A 27,894-nucleotide genomic window follows, 5' to 3' on the forward strand; every position below is an offset into this window, starting at 1 on the left:
AATATCAATACTAAATACATATGCATCAAATGGTAGAGTATCCAAATTCTTAAAGGAGAACTTAAATGAGTTACAGGAGAAAATAGATAGTAAAACTAGACTAATGGGGAACCTCAATTTTCCCATCTCAGAACTAGTTAGATCTACCTAACAAAAATTTTTTTTTTAAAGTTAAAGAGGTGAATAGAATTTTAGAAAAATTAGGATAGACTTCTGGAATGGGATATAAAGGAATATAACTTTTTTTCAATGGTACAAAAATAGACATTTATTGGGGCATAAAAACTCACAATCAAATGCAGAAAGGCAGAAATATTAAATACATCCTTTTCAGATCATAATGCAATACAATTATATTCAATAAAGGGACCTGTAAAGATAAATTAAAAATTAATCGGAAACTAAAGAATGAGTGAGTCAAAGAATAAATAATAGAAACAATCAATAATTATATTAAAGAAAATGACAACAATGAGAAAACATACCAAAATTTATGGGATGCAGCCAAAGCAGTACTTAGGGGGAAATTAATATTCCTAAATGCTTAATCAACAAAAGAGAGAAAGAGTAGATCAATGAATTAGGCATGCAACTAAAAAAAAACTTTTAAAAATGACAAATTTAAAATGCCCGACTAAACACCAAATTGGAAATCTTGAAAATCAAAGGAAAGATTGATAAAATTGAAAGAAAAACACTTAATTAATAAAACTAGGAGCTAGTTTTATGGGAGAAGAAAAGCAACAAAATGGACAAACTATTGGTTAATTTGAATTTTAAAAAAGAAGAAAACCAACTTACCAGTATCAAAAATGAAAGTGATGAATTCACCACCAACGAAGAGGAAATTAAAGTAATTATTAGGAGCTATTTTGCCCAATTATATGCTAATAAATTTGATGGTGTAAATGAAATAGATGAATATTTACAAAAATATAAATTGCACAGATTAACAGGAGAGGAAATAGAAAACCTAAATAACTCTATTTTGGAAAAGGAAATTGAACAAGCAATCAATAAACTCCCTAAGAAAAAAAATTCTCAGGGCTGGATGGGTTCATAAGTGAATTTTACCAAACATTTAAAGAACAATGAATTCTAATACTATATAAACTATTTGGAAAAATAGATGAAGAATGAATCCTGCCAAATTCTTTTTTATGGGGGACAGTGTGGTTAGAGCACTGGCCCTGGAGTCAGAAGGACCTGAGTTCAAATCCAGCCTCAGACACTTAACACTTACTAGCTGTGTGACTCTGGGCAAGTCACTTAACTCCAATTGCCTCACCAAAAAAAAAATCAAATTCCTTTTATGACATGAATATGGTGCTGTTATCTAAACTAGGAAGAGCAAAACAAAGAAATAAGCCTACAGATCAATTTCCCTAATAAATACTGACAAAAAATTTAAATAAAATATTATCAAAGAAATTACAGCAATATATTACAAGGATAATCCACTATGATCAGGTGGGATTTATACCAGGAAGGCAAGGCTGGTTCAATATTAGGAAAACTATCATCATAATTGACAATAACAAAAGCAACAGAAATCATATGATTATCACAGTAGATACAGAAAGCTTTTGACAAAATATAACACCCATTCCTATTAAAAACACTAGAGAGCATAGGAATAAATGGAGCTTTCCTTAAAATGATAAGTGGTATCCACATAAAACCAACAGCAATCATTAATTGTAATGGGAATGATATAGAAGCCTCCATAATAACATTGGGGATGAAGCAAGGATGCTCACTATCACCACAATTATTCATTATTATACTAGAAATGTTAGTCATAATAATAGAAGAAAAAGAAAACAAAGGAATTCGAATAGGCAATGAGGAAACAAAAGTATCACTCTTTGCAGATGATATGATTGTATATTTAGAGAATCCTAGAGAATCAACTAAAAAGCTAGTTGAAATAATTATCAACTTTAGAAAAGTTGCAGAATATAAAATAAACCCACATAAATCATCAGCATTTCTATATATGACCAACAAAGTGCAGCAGCAAGGGGTAGAAAAAGAAATTCCATTTAAAATAACTGTAGACAAAATACAATATTTGGGAGTCTACCTGCCTAGACAAACCGAGGAGTAGTATGAACACAATTAACAAAACACTTTTCACACAAATAAAGTCAGATCTAAACAAATGGGAAAATATTAATTGCTCATAGGTAAGCTGAGCCAATATAATAAAAATGACAATTCTACCTAAATTAATCTACTTCTCATTCAGTGCCAAACCAATCAGACAACCAAAATATTTCTCTTAAAAAGCTAGATATAATGACAAAATTCATCTGAAAGGACAAAAGGTTTAATGAAAAACAGTAAAGGAAAGTAGCCTAGCTGTACCAGTTCTCAGACTGTATCGTAAAGCAGTAATCATCAAAACAGTCTAGTACTGGCTAAGAAACAGAGTGGTGGATCAGTGGAATATAAGACATTGTAGTAAATGTCCATAGTAATCTATTGCTTGATAAACCCAAAGACCTCAGCTTTTGGGACAAGACTTATTTGACAAAATTTGCAGAGAAAACTGGGAAACAGTATGGCAGAAACTAGGCATTGACCAACATCTTACACCATATACCAAGATATGGTCAAAATGGATATATGATTTAGACATAAAGGGTGATACCATAAACAAATTAAGAGAACAAGGAACAGTTTAGCTGTTGGATCTTTGGAGAAGAGAAAACAAGAGATAGAGAGCATTACAAGATATAAGATGGATACTTTTCATAGTATTAAATTAAAAAGGGTTTGCACAAACAAAACCAATACAGCAAATATTGGAAAGAAATAGAAAAATGAGAAAGTTTTTTTACAGTGTCTCTAATGAATGCCTTATTTTTTCAAATATATAGAGAACAGAGTCAAATTTGTAAGAACAAAGTCATTCTTCAATTGATAAATAGTCAAAAATATGAACAGGCAGTTTTCAGATGAAGAAATCAAAGCTATCTATAATCATATGAAAAAAATGCTCAAAAAAACCATTGATTAGAGAAATACAAATTAAAACAACTCTGATGTACTATCTCCATACTACCTCACACAAAGCAGAATGGATAATATGACAGAGAGAGAGAGACAGACAGACAGACACAGACACAGACACAGAGACACAGAGACACAGAGAGGGACAGAGAGAGTGAACAAGCACAAGAGCAAAGCACATATACTTCCAAAAATATTTATAGCAGCTCTTTTTGTGGTGGTAAAGAATTGGAAATTGAAGGGATGTCCATCAATTTGGGAATGGATAAACAATTGTGCTATATTATAATGGAATACTATTGTGCTATAAGAAATAATAATCAGGATGGTTTCAGAAAAACCTGAAAAGGCTTACAAGAACTGATGCAAAATGAAGTGAGCAGAACTAGGAGACCATTGTACATAATAACAGGAATATTGTACAATAATGAACTATGAATGACATAGCTATTTTCAGCAATACAATGATCTAAGATGATTCCAAAGGACTCATGATGAAAAATGCCATCTACCTTCAGAGAAAGATGTGATGGAATCTGAAGAACAAAGCATGCTGTTTTTCACTTTATTTGGGGGGGGCGGGGGGATTGGCCTGTGTTTTATTTCACATGACAAATATGGAAATGTTTTGCATGACTGCACATGTATAGCCCATATCAAATTGCTTACCATTTTGAGGAGGGAGGGAAGGAAGGAAGGGAGAGGATTTTGTAGGTCAAAACTTTAAAAAATGAATGTTTAAAATTGGTTTTGCATGTAATTGGGAAATAAAATATTATTACAAAATTGTTTGAATTATGGCTCTGCCACTTACTGGCCAAGGCATTTTATACCACTTTGGGGGGCAGTTTCGTTTCTATAAAATTAAAGAGTTGGATTGAATGACATCTAGAGTCCACTCCAGCTTGAGATCTATGATCCTATGAGATATATATGAAAGAAGACTCAAGATGAATTAGCATATGATTCAAGCAATCAACAAACATTTGTTAAGTGCCTTTCATGTGTCAAGTACTGCATTAAACACTGGAGATATAAAGAAAAGAAAAGCAGTCCTTGCTCTCAAGAAGCTTATATTCTAATGCAAAGAATCCATATAAACAGATAATACAACATACATACACAGTAGAGGGAAAGGCTCAAAGCACTGGGGGCCCAGGAAAGGCCTCCTGCAGAAATGGCAATTGAAGTGAGTCTTCAAAAAAGCCAGGAATGCACAGAATTGAGGCAGGGATGTACAACAAGAATGGGAGAGGGGGGAAAATGGTGGAGAGCCAGTGCAAAGGCATGGAATTGGAACATGGACTGTTATATGAAAGGAAGAGAAAGCAAGTCAGGATAGCTGAGTCACAGACTGTGTGGAGGGGAATAATATGAAAGATTAGAAAGATAGGTTGTGATGGTCTTTTTATGTGAGAGGAGTTTTTATTTGATTCTAGAAGAAACGGGGAGCTATTAGAATTTACTAAGCAGGAGGTGATATAGTTAGCCCTGTTTTTTTTTTTTAGGAAAATCACTTTGGTAACAGAATGAAGGAAGAACTGGAGTAGACTTGAGACAGAGAGACCAAGCAAGAGGACATTTGCAATTTTCCAGGTGAGAGGTGAGAGGTGATGAAGGCCTGAATTAAGATTGTATTTCTATTAGTGGAGAGAATGAGATATATATGATAGATGTTGTAAAGGTAGAAATGTCAAATTTTGCCATCTGACAGATTATATAAAACAAAAGAAGTCAAAGATAATGCCAAAGTTGGAAAACTGAATGACTAGAGAAGTTCAGAAAGGGGGTAGGGTTGGGGGGGGGTGTTAAGAGAATGAGTTCTATTTTTTTTTTTGGTGGGGCAATGAGGGTTAAGTGACTTGCTCAGGGTCACACAGCTAGTAAGTGTCAAGTGTCTGAGGATGGATCTGAACTCAGGTCCACCTGAATCCAGGGCTGGTGCTTTATCCACTGTGCCACCTAGCTTCCCCCGAATGAGTTCTATTTTAGATATTTTGAGATTCAAAATGTATAATAGGCAATAGGAAATGGATAGCTGGAGTTCAGAATACTGACTAGAGCTAGACATCTAGACCTGGGTATCATCTACTCAAAGATGATAAATGAACTCATGGGAACTAATGAGATCATCAAATGAGATGGCATAGAGATTAAAAGAAAAGAGGACACAAGAAGATCCATCCAAGGAAATTACGAGAGATTGAGCAGACATAGGAAGAAAAAGAGCAGCATCACAGAAATTCAGAATGGGGAGATTAGTGAAGAGATGAACAAGAGTGTGAAAAGCTGAAGAGAGGTCAAGGATGCTAAGCATTGAGAAAAGGACCTTATTTTGAATGAATTAGATCAAAGAGAAGAAGCAACTGAATGAGTAACTAGGAGAAATAGGAATAGGAAATAGGAAAGTCAAGGGGAAGAGTGGTTTTGAATGAAAAGATAATTAATTCTGTTCTGTGACTCAGATGCATCCTCTAATTATTTCTTGTGATTTGGACAGGAGGGGATTTTTATTAACATTTTTAGTTATATTTTGTTTATTTCATTTATGTTGTCTATTATTTGACTAAAAGATACTAATAAACAGAGCCCATGCCTTTGTAAAAAAAATATTGTACAACACTGTGGACAAAGGTAGACATTTAATATTACTAAGAATGATGAATTATTGTCAAGTATGAGGGCTGGTAACTATTTCCACAAACAATGACAAAGTAAAAAATGGTTTTGCTTATAATTAGGATACAATATTAAATCAGGCTTGACTGATTATTTTGGCTCTCTCCAACCAGCCTCTTAAAAAAATCATTTGGTCAGCTAAATGAAAAGCTGTTCACATGGCAAAGAAATCATTTTATTTCAGCATGATTCAGTCAATATTGTTTTCCATTGAAAGCAAGCAAAAATGGATGAAATTGCTGTCCGTGTACTAACTGGCGAATTTTCCAGTAACCCACAGAGATCGTCTGTGTCCATCTGTGCCAGTGCCAAATAACCACTATGTGTACATGAAATGTACTTGGTCTCTATAATACATGAGAAACCAAAAAGAAGGAATGCTTCTTTGAGCTCCTGATTAAGAGGAAAAATGAAGTGATTCTTAAAAAGAAAGGAGAAAGGGTTGATAATAACCAGAATAAATGACATACTGCACTTCTTACATTTCCAAAGAACTGATTCCATATTATCCCATTTGATATTCAAAACTCTGTAAGGGTTATCAATCAGTCAATAATCATTTCTCAAGCACCAGTTACCATGTGCCAGACACTGTGCTAAGTGCTAGGTATACAAAAGACAGTTTTGCTCTCAAGGAGCTCACAGTCTAAGAAGAGAGACAATATGCAAACAAGTATGTACATACGAGATAAACTGGAAATGATCAAGAGGAGGAAGGAACTAGAACTAAAATATGATTAATCCCATTTTAGGGGCAGTTAGGTGGCACAGTGGATAGAGAGTCAGGCCTAGAGTCAGTTTATGAGTTCAAATCCAGCCTCAGATTCTTGCTAGCTGTTTTACCTTGTGCAAGTCATTTAACCCTGTTTGCCTCAGTTTCTTCATCTGTAAAATGAACTGGAGAAGAAAAGGGCAAGCCACTCCAGTATCTTTGCCAAAAAAACAAAAACAAAAACGCAACACCAAAAAACCAAAAACCCAAATGGGGTCATGAAGAGTCAGCTATGACAGAAAAATGACTGAACAACAATAGAGCCCATTTTATTCCCCTTCATTACCATTCCTTTCAAGTTAAATTGGCCTGCTGGGTTTTCATTATACACTCCATTCCACCTCCAACCTTCATGTGGCTGGGATATGTCTGGCATGAATTCCCTCCTCTCCCCTGCCTCATAGATCTCCTTACCTTCCTTCAAATCACAATTTGGATGCCTTTTCCTACACGTCACGCTCCCTGACTTTCCAGTTCTTAATGTTCTCTCTCTTATTGAAATTACTTTGCATTATTACTCTGTAGCAACTTTTTGTCTCTATATTTGTACTTTGTATCCCTCAGAATACACATTTCTTGAGGCCAAAGACTGTCTACTGTCTTTGTATCTTCAGTTCAGCACTTGTTAAAGTTTTTTAAAACAGAATTGAATTAATAAAGAAAATGAAGCTCAGAAAAGTTATATGACTAACTCATGGTCAAATAATTATTAGTAAGAGCTGGCAACAGGATTTGAACTCCCATTTCTGCATTCTCCAATTCTAGTGCTTTTCCAGTTACACCATATTTCAAGACAGTGGGTGCTAGGCCTATGTTAGAGGAAGGTGAGGGGTAAAAGAATATGATTCAGAGGAGAAAGCCAAGAAGACCAATGAACTTTTGGAGCTATGTAATAAGCATGAAACTCTTCCCACAAAAGGTAGACCTGAACTCTGAAAAATAAGTAGTTTCTCATGCTTCAAGGAATGAGGATGTGAAGAGGCCACCATGAAGGAGGCCATATTGTTTGTTGAAGGATAGAAAGTTGAAGAATGATAGATGGAGACTGACTTGGGGGGTTGGAGAAGAGGCGATATGTCAATTTGACAGAAAATGTGGAAGTATGTTGTCTGTCTGAGGAAGATTTCTTACTAACCACTTCTGCTTTGATTCTTATGGGGGAAATGATTCCAATGGAACAAAATTAGAAAGCATCTCTATTCAGTAAATGATATTAGGTCAACTCTTCATATGTAAAAGGGAGACTATGTGATTTTTTAGGGGGTTGGGCAATGAGGGTTAAGTGACTTGCCCAGGGTCACACAGCTAGTTAAGTGTCAAGTGTCTGAGGCCAAATTTGAACTCAGGTCCTCCTGAGTCCAGGGCTGGTGCTTTATATACTGTGCCACCTAGCTGCCTCCCCAGATGATTTTTAAAAGTCCCTTTTGGCTCTAGATTCAACACTGCTGATTAAGTCAGTTTGCAGGGTTAGAACCTCAGAAGAAGGGGAAGGGAATGTGTTTATAAAGCACCCACTATATTCCAGGAACTCTGCTAAGCATTTTACAAATGTTATCTCATTATCTCAGGAAAGCAAGCAGATCTGAGAGCTGGGTGAGAAAAGTATGGGAAGCAGATTTGGATTTCTAAACCAGGGTTTAAGATACAGGAATGATGGACTCCTTATTAGGAGGTCCAGGAATGTCTATTTGCCTGAAGACTTATGAATCTCATCAAGAGGACTTTAAAGGGAAAGGGGGAGAAAATTGCTCATGAATATGTGGCAAACTAGATACCACAAAGAGCAGCACGTATGACACAGAAAGCATATCAGCAGGGATATTTATAAGAAACAAGATCCAAGAAAAAAAAATACATAAAACACTAGCTTTCAGATGTCTATGTATAACAATGTGGAGAGTATGGACAATGAACAAAGTCAAACTAGAGATTTTAACAAAAGGAAGAGACCAGGGATGGGACCGGTTATTAGAAAATGGCTATGAAAGAAAATACCTAATTCAAAAGGTACAAAACAAATGGATAGCTGGTACAGAACTATATATTAAAAACATAATGAACATTGTGCGAAAATTCCCAAATCAAAATGGGAAATGTTAGTTTAAAAAAACATTTGGGTGAGGATCATTGAGAGTAAAACAAAAATGATATTGTGGTACAGTTGTATTATATCCCACCCAGATGGAAAAGGAGAAATTGATGGTTAGTTTGGGAAATAGGGCAAAACTTGGCATGGAGATATGATTTAGATGTGTTGGAAAATTTTAGTCACCCAGTCACACATATGCTGGAGCCTCTTCTCTCTTCTAAAAGCAGAAGTTGTTGATAAAATTCTTGACTTGCCTTAGGAATAAATTCATCCTTCAAAGGGTAGAAGAAAAGACAAAGGGAACCTGAATCTTATTCTGAAAAAGGAAACTCTAACCATTCCATCTTCAAGAATCTGCTAGACAAACAAGGAAAAGCTGAACATATTCTGATATGCACTCTAGATTTGCAGAAAGCAAATTTCAAAGAGTTAAGGAAATGGACAGGTAGGATGCCATGATCTAAAATTCTATAGGATAAAGTGAAATTCCAGTATAATTTAAAAAACACATTTTAAATGATAAATAAGAGTTCTGTCTACAAAGGCTAGTATGGGTATATGAGGAACTACATCACCAACTTGGATTTTAAAGAGATGTATAAAAAAAAATGGAAGCATATGCCAGTAACTAAGGATAAACAGAAAATGCTTCTACAATCCCCTAAGAAAAAGAAAGCTTAGAATAAGCTGAGATGATGGTGAATTTATGGAACCATAAGCAGAATTTTTAAAGTTATATTGTGAGGAAGTGCAAAATCAGAGAAGGGATAGGATGACCGCTAGTGGTGAGAATAACGAGCAATTGTAATGTACAACGGAGAAAATGGAACTACTCATCTTTTATTTGTCTTTTCTCTCTACCAAGGATAAGGATGTTTGTACTGAAATAGAATAAAAATGATTAATAGGAACTTGGAATCCAAAGCAGTTGAGGAAACAGGCACCCTCAAGTTCAAGATGCAAGACTAGGACAAACTACATGCCAGAATATTTAAAGAAGTGCTGGATGTGATTGCTGAGCAGCTTTCAGGGATATTTTTTTTAAATCACAAAGAAGTCAGATGCTTCAGGAACAGAAATGGGCAAATTTTGTCCCAATTTATAAAGAACCAAAAAAGCTGGCTAGAGCCTCAAAACTAGATGCTTGTGAACTTGACTTTTATTCCTGACAGAATTTTAGAAACATAATAATAAAGGGATAGTTTGTGAGCATTTAGATAAGGAAAAGATCACTCAGCAGAGGCATGGTTTCATCACGAATAAATCTTGCCAGATGATCCTCATTCTCTTGGACAAAATTCCATAGAGTATCTGGATTCTAACAGTGCATTTAATAAAGTTTCTCAATGCCATGTCTTTGCATTAGGTGAGATGTGGGCTCAGAATTGGTTGAATGGCTAGACTCCAAAGGGTAGTTAATATAGTACTGATGTCAACCAGGAGGGAGATTTACAGATTTACAGCAGTAACTCAGATCTCCTTCGTCCTTACGGTGTTTAACATTTTTGTTATTGACTTGGATGAAAAGTATAGATGGCCTGTATTAACTCCACAAATAAAGAGCCAGATCTAATATATGAAATTTAGTAGGGACAAACAGAAGGTTTTACGCATAAGATAAAGGAGGAAAAATCAATGAAACATAAAAAGGATAAAGAATGAAAAAAACCCATATCTTTAGAGAATTACAAGCACTGTATAAATCAACAGTGTATGACATAGCCATCAAATTCTATTAATAAAGCCACATTATTTGGAACAAAAGAGATGATATTAATACCACATTGTATCTTAGTCAAACTAATTCAAGACTCTTTTAGGGTGGACATGGACAAGTTGATATGGACCCTGAAGAAGATAAATAACCGAGGTAGTGAAAGGATTAGAGACAATGCCATATGAGTATTGGTTGGATAAATTGGGCATACCTAACCAGGAAAAGAAAAGACCAGAGAGTGGGGAGGAACATGATAGCTTTTTTTTTAAGAATCTGAAGGTTATCACATAAGAAAGCAATTCAACTTATTGTATTTGGCACCTGAGGGCAGAACTATAAGAAATGGAAAAGGGGAGAGCATAGTTAAAGAGAAACAGATTTTGGCTTGACATAACAGAAAGCTTCTATCCATTAGTGCAATTGGTTCTCTATAGTTGACTGTTTTTAGGGAATGTAGTAGTATGGATTCCTATTTAGGTGTCAGTAGAAAAGAGTAGGCTATTTGAGAGCTCATGTCCAAATATCAGATCTTCTAATTCTGTGTGTGCCTGCAGTTGTTATACCTAATACAGGGGACTCAGGAAAAGGAAATCCCTTCCCAGACTTGGCTGAGCTCCCACTATCATCGCCTTCATAGAAAATATCCTGGATAGCTTGGGATTGACTCTCTTCACATCCCTCCCCAATCTGTGGATACTGACTTAGCAGGAAATCTCCCAGAACAAGCAGCATGACAATAAGTTAATGGTACATAAGTCATGACAGCAAGATACACTAATAACAAAGACTGTAGCTGTTTCTTGGGAAATTTCTTGGATCAACTCGTTTGGTGGTATTTTTCTAAGAATAAGACCAAGTCTCACAAACAGAGCTGTCTGCATCCTGATATATAATATCACCATCAAGTATTTACTACATGCCTCTTGTGCACATGTCACTTTACTGAGCAATTTCTACTGGTGGGAGATTGGGGAAAGAAGACGGACAAAGGAGAATTAACCATATGGAATAAAACTGAAGGAATCAACTGTCTGGGGGGAAAGGTGGAAACTAAGACCCTGAAAATAAATGGCTCCAACTCTATCGTTTGGTATTTTTCTTGAAATCAACTGCCCCATGAATAAAACCTAGCTACTCTGTGCCTCAATTATATAGGAATAAATACATACTGCCTAAAGACAGGGACAGTCATATCGGTGCTGGTGTTACATTCCTCAATTGCCCTCTCACTTCTTTTATTTCTGTCCAAGATCATTTCACAGGAAAAGTCCTCAGGTTAAATACTGACATCACCATTAGTATACTAAAATGGAATCCACACTGTAACTTCCAGGTGGTTGTTCTAACACTGGAGATAGGGAGATCTAGCAAAGAAGACAACTTTGGGCTCACAAAGGGACCCAAGAGTGCTGAGACTGCATCTAACTGTTCTATTAAAAAATGTGTGCAGCGGGGGCGGCTAGGTGGCGCAGTGGATAAAGCACAGGCCCTGGATTCAGGAGTACCTGAGTTCAAATCCGGCCTCAGACACTTGACACTTACTAGCTGTGTGACCCTGGGCAAGTCACTTAACCCCCATTGCCCTGCAAAAAAAAAAAAAAATGTGTGCAGCAATTACTAAAATCAGCCAGTCTGCCAAAGTGATAAAGCATTACTGACATGCAAATTAGTATTATTGTTCTAAAGTTCAGCAGAGCATTGTTTCAAAAAAATAAAACAAAGTTAGTGTTGGGCAAAAGGAGGTAGTTTTCAGATCAGAGGAGGAGGAGAAGCAGCAGCAGCAGAGGAGGAAGAAGGGAAAAGAAGAAGAGAAAGAGAAAAGGAAGAAAAGGAGGAGAAGGAGGAAGAAATGATGAGCAATCAACTATAGTTTAACAACCGGAAAAGGCAAGCCACTGGTATGAGAGGAGTCATCTCAGAATCAGCTGTCTATATCCAGTCATATCATCAAATTATTAGAACAAAAGTAAAAATCAAAATTACAGAAGACTTATGGACAAGACTCTTACAAGATGAGAAACATGCAAGAGCTGTCATTTGCATGAGTGGAGGATGACCCAAACTAAAGAAATCACAGAGACAAAGTACTACAAATTACATCCACCCAAGCAGTTTTATGTGGGGATATGCCTTTCCTAAATGCTTTTAAAAAACCACTTGGGAACCTTGTAACTGTGACCTGAGCTACAGAATACTCATAGTTTCCCAGAGAGAAGTAATCACTTGTGGGGCCATTATACTAACATCAGGACTTTGCTAGTTGTGAAGAAATGGAGAGAGTCGGTTATCAAACAATCCTGTCAAGTCCTGATGACTTCCAAGAGTGATCCCTTGTAGCTGTGTCTGTATGAGTGTGCTTGTTGGTCTGGAATTATATGGAGAAGAGAGTGTGGAAATAATATGGATGTAAAAAGGAGGCAACATATAGTAAGTCTGAGTTTAAGTAAGGATGACTTTAGGCATGGATCTCTAAAATGCATTCCAGTCCTGTGAAGCATTTCAGGAAATTAGAGTGTGGATGCTGGGGCTAATGGAGTTGAGCGTGCTCCTCTAAGACTTAAGACTCAGAGTATCCAAAGGATCTCAGTGTTTCCTAATCCCCACATATCGGCATATTCATGGTCCATGGTGAAAATAAATCCTGAAGAGATATGCAATCTGAGATGACAGGTTCTGAGTCCCTGTAGGGAACAGAGACTGCTCCATGATAAACTGGCAAAACTAGAACTGGAACACTTAATCAAGCTACATATATTTGTTACCTGGGTTAATAAAACATGCTTTTCAAATTGGTTCAGTTCTTGTTCCCTAAGCAAGTTTTACATCTTTGCTTATACAATTCCCTTCTTTTTTTTTTTTGTGGGGCAATGGGGGTTAAGTGACTTGCCCAAGGTCACACAGCTAGTAAGTGTCAAGTATCTGAAGCCAGATTTGAACTCAGGAACTCCTGAATCCAAGGCCGGTGCTTTATCCACTGCGCCACCTAGCTGCCCCACTGCGCCACCTAGCTGCCCTACAATTCCCTTCTTAATGAATGTTTCCTTTACCTTTCACTCATAACTCAGCCTATTGGGAATTCTTTGTTTCCTATATTCAGAATGGAAAGGGATCTTTTTTTTTTTTAAGTGAGGCAATTGGGGTTAAGTGACTTGCCCAGGGTCACACAGCTAGTAAGTGTTAAGTATCTGAGGCCAGATTTGAACTCAGGTACTCCTGACGCCAGTGCTCTAACCACTGCGCCAACTAGCTGCCCTGGAAAGGGATCTTAAAGATCATCTTGTCTCACCCCTTCATTTTACAAATGAGGAAACTGAGGCCCAGAGATGGGAAGTGACTTGTCCAGGGTCACAAAGGTATGCACATAGAGCTGTGATTTGAATGTAGGTCTTGAACTCCAAATCCCATGCTCTTTCCACCATAATTTGTTGCTTCTCCCTCACGACACACACATGGCACTTACCTTACACTGCCTTGTATGTTCATTGTGTATACACACCCATCTCGTACACTAGAATTCAGGCTCTCCAATGGTGGGTGTCCTTTTTACATAATTATATATCCATCTTGATTCCTATGTTCTACTTAAAAACCATCCCTTTCTCTTCACTCAAGACTATCCTAGTTCAGGCCCTTGTCTCCATTTGGTTTAGAACTGAAAGCTCCTAACTGCTCTCCCTAAATCCAGTTTCTCCCCCTTAATATATATTCTCCACAGCTGCCAAAATAATTATTATAAAGCACAGGTTCCAACCACATCACTCACCTACTCAAAATCTTAGCTTCCTAATGCAGCTAGGATGAAATACAAGTTCCTTAGCCTGGTATTTAAAGCATTTCACAATTGGGCTCTAAGCTACCTTTCCAAACATTTCACATTACTTCTCTTCACATGACCCATATAGAGGGGTACACTGAACAGAACGCTGACATCAATGTATTGGGGTGGGAAGAAACAAACACTGGGAATTTCACAACTTAAAAAAAAACTGGCCCAAAGGGCAATCAAACTGCAAGTTGCTTGATCCAGCAATGCCACTCCCAAGGAGGTCATAAAAAAGGGAAAAAGACCTATATGTACAAGGGTATTTATGGCAGCTCTTTTTGTGGTGACAAAGAGTTGTAAATTGTGGGGACGCCCATCAATGGGAATGGCTGAACAAGTTGTGGTATATGAAAGTAATGTAATACTATTGTGCTATAAGAAATGATGAGCAAGAGGATTTCAGAAAAACCTGGAGAGATTTATATGAACTGATGCTGAGTGGGGAGAGCAAAACCAGGTTAACATTGTACACAGTTATAGCAACATTGTGTGATGATCAACTGTGATAGAATTAGCTCTTCTCTGCAATACAGTGATCCAAGACAATTCCAAAAGACTCATGATGGAAAATGCTATCCACATCCAGAGAAAAAAATGATGGAGTTTGGATGCAAATAGAAGCTTCTATTTTTCTTTGTTTTCTTCATTTTTTTTCCTTTTGTTCTGTTTCTTCTTTCACAACATGATTAATGTGGAAATATATTTTACATGATTGCACATGTATAATCTATATTAGATTGCTTGCCATCTTGAGGAGGTGGGAGGGAAGGAAGGGAGAAAAATTTGGAACTCAGAATCTTACAGAAATGAATGTTGAAAACTATATTTACATGTAATTGGGGAAAATAAAATATGATTAAGATGGGGAAAAATAATGTTGAAGGTTGTCTTTATATGTAATTGGAGAAAAATAAAACACTATTTACATATAAAACTGGCCCACCTGCTACTCCCCAAACTTAATAGGGTATCTTTTACCTTTTTGCTTTTGCACAGGCTGTCCCCAACATGTCTGGAATATATTTCCTCCTCACTACCACCTGGTAGATTCCTGAGCTTCCTTCATGACTTAGCGCAGGTGCTATCCCTTATCCAAAGCCTTTCCTGATCCCCCTCATTCTTAATTTTGTTTTTGTTTTTGTGGGCAATGAGGGTTAAGTGACTTGCCCAGGGTCACACAGCTAGTAAGTGTCAAGTGTCTGAGGCTGGATTTGAACTCAGGTCCTCCTGAATCCAGGGCTGGTGCTCTATCCACTGCGCCACCTAGCTGCCCCCAGATCCCCCTCATTCTTAATGCTCTCTCCTTCTCTATGAATTATCTTTTGTGTTTACTTAACTTTTTTCCATGCTTTATCCTTCAGTAGAATTTATGCTTCTTGAGGGTAGGGACTGTTTCTTCTGTGTTTGCATTCCCACAAAATTCCTATTGTGCAAGGCACAGTGCCTCACACACAGGAGATATTTAATGTTTGCAGAATTGATCTGTGATGCAAAGTCAATACATTTGTTGAATGAATACATTTCTTCCCCAACAGCCCAATTTTTCCTGTCTTCCTGATCATAGCAGAAAGAGTGCTGCACTTGGGGTCAGAAGACCTGAGGAAGAGTCCCTATTCAAATTTATCAACTGTATAATCACAAGAAGTTATTTAACTTTTCCAAGTCTGTCTCCTTATCTGTAAAACAAGAATACTACTTTATGATAATTTCTAGCTCAAAAGTTTGTTGTGAAAAAATACTTTTGCAGATTAGAAAGCACTATCTAAAGTATTTCTAAATTATTTCTAATACTCTCTGAGGGATGAAAAAAATGAACATACTAGGAGTAGTTGTTTAGTCCTTTTTTAGTCATGTCCGATTCTTCATGACCCCTTGTGGAGTTTTCTTGGCAATGATACAGGAGTAGTTTGCCATTCCCTTCTCCAGCTCATTTTTCAGATGAGGAAACTAAGGCAAACTTGGTTGAGTGACTTGTCCAGGCTCACACAGCTAGTAAGTGTCTAAGGCCAGATTTGAATTCAGGAAGATGTGTCTCCCTGACTCCCAGGACTCTATACATGGCAGGACCTAGCTGCCTACATCCTAGAGGTGGAAGGCTGATAATACTGAATCATTCTTAGGCTGCTAGGTAGAAGAGATAGGTTTTAAATGATCCTTTTAGTCAGTTTCACAATTCACAATAAAAAAATTACAAGAATCCTTTGATTAAGAGAATTATCTTTAAAATCCTTTTTCATTATGCAAGTGAGTTCCTTCCATATCTCTTCAAAAGAGTAAATATTCTCTTACCTGAAAGGCCTGTAAGATAAAGTGATTCCTACATTAATAAATCCTCTGGTAATGAAGCTCCTTTATATGAGAGCTGATAGTGTTGTTTTGAAAGTCATTTAAAATCTGAGGCTAAACATAGAGATGACTATTGAGTGGGATAAGGAGAATAAGGTTTGGTTTCTTCTATCCTGGTTGGGGGTAGTTGCACTGCTTAGATAGTATTTTACAGACCTTTCACGTGTGACTACAGTCAGAGACAAATTCCTGGCACTCACACAACACATGGCTCTGTACTGATTGAAAGAAGGACAAGAACATTGTGAGTCAGAGAGCTGATGTTCATTTTGCCTGGGAGGATTGATAGGTGGTTGGTTATGTTAGCATGCCTCCCTATGATGCCCCCCTTAGAGGGGGTTCACAGAATATCAAGGTATTAAATAAAAATAAACAGTAGGATTGTACAACTAGGTACTGGTACATCATTGGGAATTTATCCCATTCTGATACATTAGAGAGAAGATGTGATGATGACTAGAGAGTCAGTGGTATAGTAGTAGAGCTGTGCTGGCCAAGTTAGAAGGGATTGTTGCCTTTTTTAAAAAAATGTTTTAAAAAAGAGCTTTAAAGTTATGTTAAGATGCATGCAGCTCCTGTTTTCCAACACATCTGACATTCTTATTTATTGACATTTTTATATTCTAATCCCCTTTCTGTGACATTGAAGAAAATGATCCTTATGCCCTCCATATTATTTAAGTAATAAAGATTCTGCATACACAATGGTCCATGGAATACATCTACTTTGTAACTTGAGCCATTACTGCTTTTGAACCTACCAGTTAATTCAGGGATTTAATTCACTTGTGCTTATAACAATCACCATTGTATATAGTAGAACCTCAAACCTCTATCTCTAGCTTTGATTTCTCTCCCAAAGTTCAGCTGTTTAATCATAACAGGATAACTTTTTTCTCAAATAGTAATATCCTACTTATCTAATTTTCAACTGCTTCAATCATCAGGAACCTAACTATTAATAAAAAAGAGGGGAAAAAACAGTGAATTGGTGAAATAGCCATCACAAGGTAGAAGTACAAAGGCCCATGGACTCTGGAAGTAATTTCTCAGTTCCCTGTGCAAAATTTATTGATTTATTTTATTTTATACATATGGCTACTTCTATAACAAACATTTGTATATGTAATCACCCTAACTCATCAGAAAGAAGTAAAAAACAAACCCCAAATGGTAAATAATGTTTAACTGATGAATCAATAAACATTTATTAAGTTTCTACTATGTGCCAGGCACTGTGCTAGGTGCTAAGGATGCTGACATAAATTAAATAATCTTTACCCTCAAAGAGCTTATATTCTATAGGAGAATTCAATATATGCACAATAAAAAGTATACCAACCCCTCAATAAAACATATACAAAATATACAAAATAAATAGAGCAGTTTAGAACCAATTTAAACACACCATAGCTTCTTCTATTTAGATACTTTTCTAATTTGGTGATGATTTGATATTTGTTTTAACAAGAAAATAGTTTGACTACACAGACCACTGATTGAGAAATGACTCCCAAATTGGGAATTAGCCATTTCTTAGCTCTTAAAATAGGGTCCATTTCAATTTTTGTGATGTTGTTCAGAGCTAACCCCGTCTATTGTTTCCCAACTCTCTTCCTGAAGAAAGCTATTTATAATGTATAGGTGTCAACAAGCATTTGTTAAGCACTGTGTTAAGTGCTGGGGATGTAAAGACAGACAAAAAACAGCCCTTGCTTTCAAGGATTTCATGGTTTAATAAGGGAGGCAACATGCAAACAACTATGTGCAAAGAATATATATATATATATATATATATATATATAAAAATATATATGTGTGTGTATATATACATATATATGTGTGTGTATATATACATATATATGTGTGTATATACATACATATATATACATATATATGTATATGTGTATATATGTATGTATGTATATAAAATAAACTGGTGGTAATCTCAGAGGGAAGGCACCAAGATTATAGAGGACTGGGAAAGGTTTCTAGCAGAAGAAGCCAGGATTTTAGCTGAGACTTGGAGGAAGCCAGAGAAGCCAGAGATGAGTGGGAAGAGAGTTCCAGACTTCTGAACAGTAGAAAATCTTTGGCTTTCTCCTATTCTTGTTCCTGAGCCATATTTTCCAAAACATTTTTTGCCATCTTCCCCTTTGCAGTGAAGTAACCAAATAATAATTATATTTTGATCTGATTTGGAAAGTCTTAACCAAGATCTTCATAAAATATCTCTACCTCCTCATCCTCTGCAACATCTCTTGGTGCATTAAGCTGCAATTATCTTCCTGGTGGTCTTTTTGAAAATGCTTATCATGAGTACTGCAAGGTGAGATAATTATGCCACAAGAAATTATGGTTTTATGTTGCATTTGGGAGTACAATGAAACCAATTTCACAAATTCTATTATTTGCATCTCTAAGGAGAAAGTGTGAGCCATTTTTCCATTTAGTTGGAATTTTGTCTTCTGGTTTCACATAGATCAAGACTATTGATATCCATGATTCATTTCCTTTCAAGACTGTTGATATGATTCATTTCCTTTATCAATTCAATCACTGGACAAGAACCTCAGATTTATAGTCCAAACAATTATTAGTATTTGTAGATTGTCTTAAAAATGTTGTGATTTATAGCACTCTGTTTCTGTCATTATAGACACAGAAGAGGGAAGACATAGGGAACTGAGGGCTATGTTATCTTTTTGGCTCATGTGTTTCAACAATCAAACAATCCTCCACCAATGGTCAATCTGCTCATGATGAACCTCTCTGCACCTAGCTAGACTGGTATTCAAAAAGCAGATACTGTGTGTCATTCAAGATTAAAATGAGCTTGTCTCCTAACCTGAATTATACTTGAGTATATTGAAAAAATTTGCAGATGTGATTGCTGAAATGCTCTGACAATAATCTTTAAAGAATCATGGAATACAGGAGATCTGCAAATGTTTCAGTATCCAAAAAGAAGGAACAAATTAGATTCCTCAAATTTCAGACCAGTGATCTTAATATTGATCTCCAGCAAAAACAAAACAAAACAAAAAACCAAAATTGATTATTAAGCAGTAGGTTTGTGAGGACTTTAAAAGGAAAGTAGTCAGCCTTGAGAAAAGGTTCACCTAGATCAGTCATGTAGACTAATTTTATTTTCTTTCTAGACAAAGTTATTAGACTGTTAAATTAGGGAACTACTACAGATATCGTGTTTGTATTTCAGTAAAGCAAATGACAAAATCTCTCACGATTTCCTTGTGGAGGAGAATAAAGACTGGTTCTAGAGAGATAGATTGGGAGGGTGAATGGGCAGATTTGAAGAATGTTAAAGGAGCTTTGTCATCCTTTAGGGAAGTCTCTATTAATATGCCTCAAAGTTCCATTTTCAGTCCTATGCTGACTTTGAGCCATTAATGAATACTCTTTGGGCCCAGCCATTCAAACAATTCTGAATTAGTCAGTAAGAATAGATTAAGTATTCACTATGTGTTAAGCATTATACTAGATGGTAGGGACACAAAGAAAAAAAAACAGACCTTGCCTTCAAGATGCTTACATTCTATCAGGGAAGATAACATGTCCACATGTAAACATTCATATATACATACATATATATGTGTGTGTGTGTGTGTGTGTGTGTGTGTGTGTGTGTATAAAATCATCATCTTCATTTTACAGATAAGGAAACCGACAAGAAATGTCTATGTGACCTTGGGCAAGCCAGTTTGTTTGGGCAATCTGTTTGTTTCAGTTTCCCCACTAGGTATAATAATAGTACCTACCTCCCAGAGTTGTTGTGAGAATCAAATGAGGTAATATTTGTAAAGCATTTAGCATAGTGCCTGGAACATAATATTTACTACTACATGCTTACTGACTGCAGTCAGTTTTTCCAAGATCATAGACAGTGGCAAAGTAATCACATCTACCAGTTCTTTTAGTCTCCTAGGACCTATTTCATCTATGGCTTGGTGACTTGAACTCATCAAGGACAACTAAGAACCCTCTTACTATCTCTTTACTCATTTGGGGTTTCAACTTCCAATAAAACCATTTTTGTATTGTCCTTTCCAGTCCAAGGACCATTTTATTTGGCAAAGAAAAGCAAAATAAGAAGTAAATAACTCTACCTTTTGTCCTTAAAGCAAAACCATTACACCATCCTACCCTTCAGCAATAGTACTGGCACCCTTCTTTGTGCCTCCTCTTTTCCCAAAATAGTTTTTTGGGGGGATTTTGCTTTAAGACTGGGTCTCCCTAACTCACCCAGGCTGGAAGTACAGTGGGCACTCAAGAGCCCAAGTCAAATTCTGTTCAGCCAGGAATCTTGTATGCATACCATTTTTCTAACCTGAGCTGGTCATTTCATCTCTATTTAGGTAGGCTGGTAGCCCTTCTCTCCCAGGGGCTCACCATTATTAGTGCCTGACTTAGTGAAAACATAAGATCAGCTTTAGTACTACAACAACTCAGAATTTTAAGAACTCAAGCTTATCCATCAGCCTTAGCCTCCCCAACAGCAGAAGAGAAGGCATGCTATCACCATGCCAGGCCCCCAAAAAGCTTTTAAAAAAACCAACAAAACAACTTTTTTGTCCTTAGCATTCATCATCCTGGTCTTTAGAGCTCCTAACATAGTCTTATGGGATCATGCCACATGTTTGTATTAAGATTCTAATACCCGTTCTTCTTGGCTGTGCTATATTTTATATGTCTTCATAAAATCCAAATTAGCAGATGAATTTCCTCTGCATCCACACTGATCTTTTCCCCAACTCTGTAGAATTTAGATAGCTTCCCCTCTGCATCCTCATCAGAATTGTTTCAATATGCATTTTCAGCATTTCATTGTTGAGAGTTTTCTACCCTATTGGACTGACTTCAGTAAAATTGCTGATACAAGAACCCATAAAACAAAGCAGTCTGGGAACGTTTAACACAGCAATGAACAGCCTTACTACATAGCTAGACATTCCTGAAGATAATCACTGCATTAACAAAACAAGCTATTCAATAACAATGATCCTAAGGAGTCCTGGAAAGATTGAATTATGTCCTAAACACTCTAAAAAAGCAAGGAAGATTGAGCCATGCTAAAAAATGGCAACACGACTCAAATTAATTTACAGTTTTAGTGCTATGCCAAACAACCAAATCATTATTACAGAGTTTGTCAAAATAATAAAATTTATTTGAAAGAATAATCAATCGATGATATAAAAAAATGGTGGGGGAATAGGTAGGAATGAATAAGCAATAACCACAACCTTTATTACAAAGCAATAATCAATAAAACTGATTGGAACTGGTCAAAAAAAATTTTAAGTATGTCAGAAGAATAAGCCAGATTTATAAGATTCAGAATTTTTTTTTCAAAATCCAGTGTTCAATAATCTCAAGAACAAACTACTTAGGGAAAGACTCCATTCAATAAGAATTGCTGAGAAAACTAGAAAAATTTGACAAAAAATAGGTTTAGATGATCATCTTACACCACATATAACAGTAAGTTCCAAATGGGATATGGATTAGGATACTTACTGGACAAGTGAGTTCATCAGCTTCATGAGTTTTAGGTGAATTGCTTCCATTAAAATAATAGTCAGATATATTAGCACCTTATCTGCAATATATATAATCTTATAATCTTAGTGAGCTGTTTATAATACTGCCAAGCTAACAAGACAGTATGTGTCAGAGATGGGACATGATTCTAAGTTTTCTTGGCTTCAGGGTCAGCTCTCTATACACTACACCATGCTGCCAAATGTATGCTCAACTTAAATATAAATGGTCAAATTAAAAAAAAAACTGAAGGAAAAACGAAGATACCTCAAAGAGAAATTTTTTAAATTAATTTCTTAAGCAAAAAGGGGATAGAGGAGACAAAAAAGATGAGACAAATTGATCACATAAATTTGAAAAGCTTTTTGCACACACAAATGTAAAATTAATTCAGCTAGAATAAGGCAATCTGTTAATGGGGGGTGGATTTCATCAAACATCTGTAAGGGTCTGACACTCAAAAGATATAAGCAATTAACACAATTATAGAAAACTAGGTACCACTGCTGGATAGATGAGTGATTAAAGGGCATGAAGAATAAATTCTCTGAGGGCAGGAACCATTTTAATTGTTGTATCCCTGGTGTCTAGCACATAGTAGGTATTTAATAACAGCTTGTTGAATGATCCTCGAAAAAATGACAAACTATTAATTGTATAAAATATTTCTTCAAATTGCTAGAAATGCAAATAAAAATAATTCTGAGGTTTCACATGAAAAAGTGATAAGAAAATACATTTTTTGTCACTGGATTGGTAGGGAACTATTATGCATGTAAAAAGCTGAATATGTTTTTTAGACATGGCCATTGTGTCCATTGGTTTGGCTAAACTGATTTTTTCCCTTTCCTTTAAAACTCTACTACAAGGAAAGACTTACTGGATAGGATGGGGGGGGGGGAGCGGGAAATATTTGGAAATGAATGGGATGTTAAAAACAAAAAAAATATCAAATAAAAAGAGGCAGGCAACAAACGTATCAATGATAGTTAAAATAGTTTTGTTTTGCAGTTATATGGAAAAATTGCTTCCATGGAAGAGTTTATTCCCTAAGACATTATTTTATTTATTTGTTCTTAAAATTAGCCAAACATTCATTTTTCTAAAAATAGTTATTTATAAAACCCTGTTTGCACATCATTAACTTTATAACATAGTAACCTCACACTTGTGAAATATATAAGGTTTTGAAAATAAATTAGCACATCCCATTTTTTAGCACAATCTCTAACAACACTTATAAAGTAGCTCTCAAAATAAACTGCAATAGAACCCTGTCATATTTATAAGTAGGGCTTTTAATCAGTTTCCTTCCACATATCAGGATATGACATTGACTAAACTTCAGAGGACAATTTAATAATGAACTGCTTCTTTCACCTTCACCTATGGAACACATCCTAAAAATTTGGCTTATTTGGCATTTTGTCAAGATACTAAGCCTGCATCATACTATTAATTTTAGGATTAATTTTGCCAAACTCTCTAATTAAAGAGCTTCTCAGAATTTGCACTACATCATTCCATCTCTCATATCACATATTGATCAAGAAAAAGACTCATAATTAATAATCATAATTGTTTTAGCTTTTTGTATTTTTAAAAATTTTTCAAATGTGTCTCTTAATAGCCTTTTGAAGTAAGGAGTTAGTCTCACTTTTGAGATGAGGAAACAAGCATAGTTTAAGTAACTTAAAATAAGTACTGTTCTAAAATATACTTTCAAATTCTAGTTATTTCTAAGTATAACAAGAGGTTAAAAAGAAGCTATAAGGAAGGAAGGTACTCACAAGCCCTATGTCCTTCTGCCACTACCCCATTTCCATTAGAAAAGTATGGAAAACAACATCTTAATTAATAGGCTCAAGTTGGTATTAACACAACAAAACACACCAGGAACACACAAAATTATTGACATGTTTTGTGATTTCTTACTCTTAACCAAGAGTTCTTTGCCACCGGGGTTCCATGATTACATAGTATTTTGTCTTTCTGTAGTTTACTTCCATGACAATCCTATTCTTTGAAGATCTCTCAAGAATGCCTGGATCTTAAGTATATCTGGAACAGACATAATTAGAACAATGCAATAGGCATAGTTATGAGTGAAAGGTGACAGGAAAAGGCAAAATAGGTGTGTTATATTTATAGAACCACAAGGTAGACTAGGACCAAAAAACAAAAAGCCAATTAAAGAGATTACTTCCATACCTTAGAATTACAACACTGATGCTTTATACTATGGAAATATACAGACAAGACTCTTGAAAAATAGGATGTAGAAAAAACATACATACCCTATTTTACAGTCCAGTCTCATTGATTCAGATCTAAGAAGCACAACGGTACCATTCTAAGAAAGATCCAGCCCAAGTTGAAAATAAATTCCTTTCCCTCCCTTCCTTTTTGTAGAGGGAAGGATATTTAAAAAGAAACTTTGTGAGATTTTGTCAACATAGTAATTAGATTAAGCTTAAAACAAAGCATTTAAGGATATATTTACTTTGATAGAAGTGATTTATAGAGGGAGGGGAATAGAATAAGTATTTATAAAGCACCTACTACGTGCTGGGTACTTTGCTAAGCTCTTTACAAATATTATTTCATAAAATATTTATGGCTGATCCATTTGTATTTGTCACATCCAACATTATTTCATAGAAGTTTTTCTCTTTAGGAAAACAGTATACTAGAAAGAGTTACATGAACTGATGCTAAGTGAAGTGAACAGAACCAGGAAAATGTTGACATAGTAACAGTACTGTTGTTCAATGGAGAGTGTGAATGATTAGCTATTCTCAGGAATAAAATGATCTAAGACAATCCCAAAGGACTAATGATGAAACATATGATCCATCTCCAGAGAAAAAAATGAATATTTAAATACAGACTGAAGCATGCTATTTTTTACTATCTTTCATTCTTTCTCTTTTATTTGAGTCTACTTGTACAAAATGACTAATAGGAAAATGTTTTGTATGATTGCACATACATAACCTACATCTGCTTACCATCTCAGGGAGGAGGGATGGGAGGGAAGGTGGGATAGAATGTGGAACTCAAAACTTTTTTTAAATGTTAAAAAATTGTTTTAATGTTTAATTGGGGGATTATACATAGATAAATATAATAAAGTTATAGTGGAAATTATAAAAAAGAAAGAAAATACTGTGTAATAAAATTAACTCAAAAAACATTTATTAAAAGTATTAGGCTAGAGGGGCGGCTAGGTGGTGCAGTGGATAAAGCACCGGCCCTGGATTCAGGAGTACCTGAGTTCAAATGCGGCCTCAGACACTTGACACTTACTAGCTGTGTGACCCTGGGCAAGTCACTTAACCCCCATTGCCCTGCAAAAAGACCAAAAAAAAAAGTATTAGGCTAGAAATTGGGAATACAAAAACTTAAAAAGTCCCTGCCCTTCAGAACCTTACACACCATGGAGTGGCATACAGGTACCCAGATAAGGAAATACAAGACATATAAAAAGCAAATTCAAAGTAGTTGTGAAGAACCAATAACAAGTGGGAGAAATCAAGAAAAGTCTCTTATGGGGGTGGCACTTAAGGGAGCACCTAAAGGGAATGAGCCAAGTAGGGAGAACATTCTAGGCTTGGGGGATAGACTGTACAAAGGGATGAGAGTAGAAGGGACATCAAATACAAAGAACAGTTGATCAGTTGAAGTAAGCCAGTTGGGCTGGAGCATAAAGTGCATAAAGGTGATTAATGTGTAATCAGTCTAGAAATAAAGGCTGGAGTTAGATTATGAAGGGATGGCTTTAAATGGCTAGCATTTACACAACACTTTAAGTTGTGCAAAGCACTTAGGAAGTATTATCTCATTTTACCCTCACAGCAACCCTGGAAGTTGGTGCTATTATAATCATCCCCATTTTACAGATGAATAAACAGGAGCAGACAAAATTAAGCAATTTGCCCAGGATCACACATCTGGTAAGGATCTGAGGCTGGATTCAAACCCAGTTCTTCCTGATAACAAGTCACAGCTCTCTATCAACAAACAGATCTTATATTTTATTCTGGAGGCAACAGGGAACAACAGAAGCTTCTTGAGCAATGAAGGGCGATAACACAGTCAGACCTGTGGTTTAGGAATATCAATTTGGCAGCTGTATGCAAGACAGATTCAAAGTGGGGGAAACTGAATCAGAGAAGAAAAAGGAATTAAAGGAATTGGAATAGGCAGATGATACGATGGTATACTTAGAGAATCCTAGAGAATCAACTCAAAAATTACTTGAAACAATTAACAACTTTAGCAAAGTAGCAGGGCAAAGTGGGGGAAGCTGGGCAGAGGGAAAACAATGAGAAGACTATAGTCTAGGAGAGATGATGAGAGAAGAATAAAGAGAAGGAGGTAGAAATGACCAAGACTGAAGAACTTCTGGGCTGGGTAAATGAGATTGAAGAATAAAGGATGATTCCATTTGTGAATCTGAGCGATTTGGGAGAATAGTGGTTCCCTCAACAGAAATAGAGAAGTTGAAGAGAAGGGGAGGGCTTAGGGGGAAGTTGAGTTGAGTTTTGTATAGGCTGTGTTACATCTAAGAGATGCATGCAGGTGGAGATATGCAGCAGGCAGTTTGTAATGAGGGAACAGAGCTCAGAAGATGGGGGCTAGATATGTACACCATAGAGTTTGGGAGTTGAAAGGGACCTCAGTTCAAGCCATAATTGAAAAGGAATCTTCACTATAACATATCTGCTAAGTGGTCATGGAACTTCTGTTTTAAAAGCTCCAATTAGGGAAAACCCCACCACATCCCAAAGTACTCAATAGACATTATTGTGATGATGATGGTGGTGGTGGTGGTGATGATGATGATGAGGGGTAAATGATTTGCTCAGGGTCACACAGCTAGTAAGTGTCAAGTATCTAAGGCTGGATTTGAACTCAGGTCCTCCTGAATCTAGGGCCAGTGCTTTATCCACTGCGCCACCTAGCTGGCCAACTTAATGAATTTCTAACCTCACCTCTCTGTTCTGTACCCTCTAAGGCCAAAACAGTACAAATCTGATGGCTTTTTAAAATCCCAACCCCTTAAAGACTGAATGACTGTTATCATGTCACCTGAGTTATCTCTTGTCCAAACTAAACATTGTTCATATCATGTGGACTCAAAGCCCTTCGCCATCCTACCCATCCTTGCCTTTCTTTGGGTACGCTCCAGTTTGCTAATGCCCTTCCTAAATTGCAGTATTGAGAACTCAGGACCATACTCCTTATATGGGGTAACCATGAAAGAGTAAAAAGGGACTAGCACTCCCTTATTGAGTCAGTTACCATTTATTAAGTCCCTATTTATGTACCAGGCACTGAGCTAAGGACTGGGTATACAAAGAAAAGCAAAAGACAATCCCTGCTCTTGAGGAGCTCACAATCTAATGGGCAGGATGACATGAAAACAAATGTGTACAAACAAGCTCTATTCAAGATATAGAGGAAATAATCAACAGGGGGAAGACACTAGAATTAAAAGGGATTGGGAAAGGTTTCTTGTAGAAGGTGAGATTTTAGCTGCAACTTGAAGAAAGCCAGGAAAGCCAGGAGGCAAAGATGATGAGGCAAGCATTCCAGATATGGAAGATGGTCATAGAAAATCCCCAGAGCCAAGAGATGGAGTGTCTTGTTCTGGGAATAGCATGGAGGCCGGTGTAAGTGGATAGGAGGATGTTGTTGGGGAGTGGGGAGTGTAAGGTATATTGGAAAAGTAGGGGGGTAGGTTATAAGGGCTTTGAACCTTGTATTTGATCATGAAAGGGATAAGAAACCACTATTATTCCTAAAAGCTTGATAAGTTTTTTGTTCTGTTTTTGGTTTGGGGTTTTGTTTTTTTTTGGTGGTGGTTGTTCTTTTTTTGTTTT

General features: G+C 36.3%; 1 protein-coding gene across 5 annotated transcripts in view; it reads right to left on the reverse strand.

The window, feature by feature from the left end:
• Positions 1 to 27,894, reverse strand: part of WASF1 (WASP family member 1) — a 125,995-nt gene that overhangs the window by 91,138 nt on the left and 6,963 nt on the right. For 2 of the 5 annotated variants that reach the window (XM_044000511.1, XM_044000512.1), the window contains exon 2: positions 23,942 to 24,067. The exons of the other annotated variants lie outside the window; for them this stretch is intronic. The gene's annotated coding sequence lies outside the window, so the exon portion shown is untranslated. The remainder of the gene's footprint in view (positions 1 to 23,941; positions 24,068 to 27,894) is intronic. 5 annotated transcript variants of the gene reach the window in all.

This window comes from Dromiciops gliroides, chromosome 4 (genome assembly GCF_019393635.1).
Source record: "Dromiciops gliroides isolate mDroGli1 chromosome 4, mDroGli1.pri, whole genome shotgun sequence".
Lineage (NCBI taxonomy): Eukaryota > Metazoa > Chordata > Mammalia > Microbiotheria > Microbiotheriidae > Dromiciops > Dromiciops gliroides.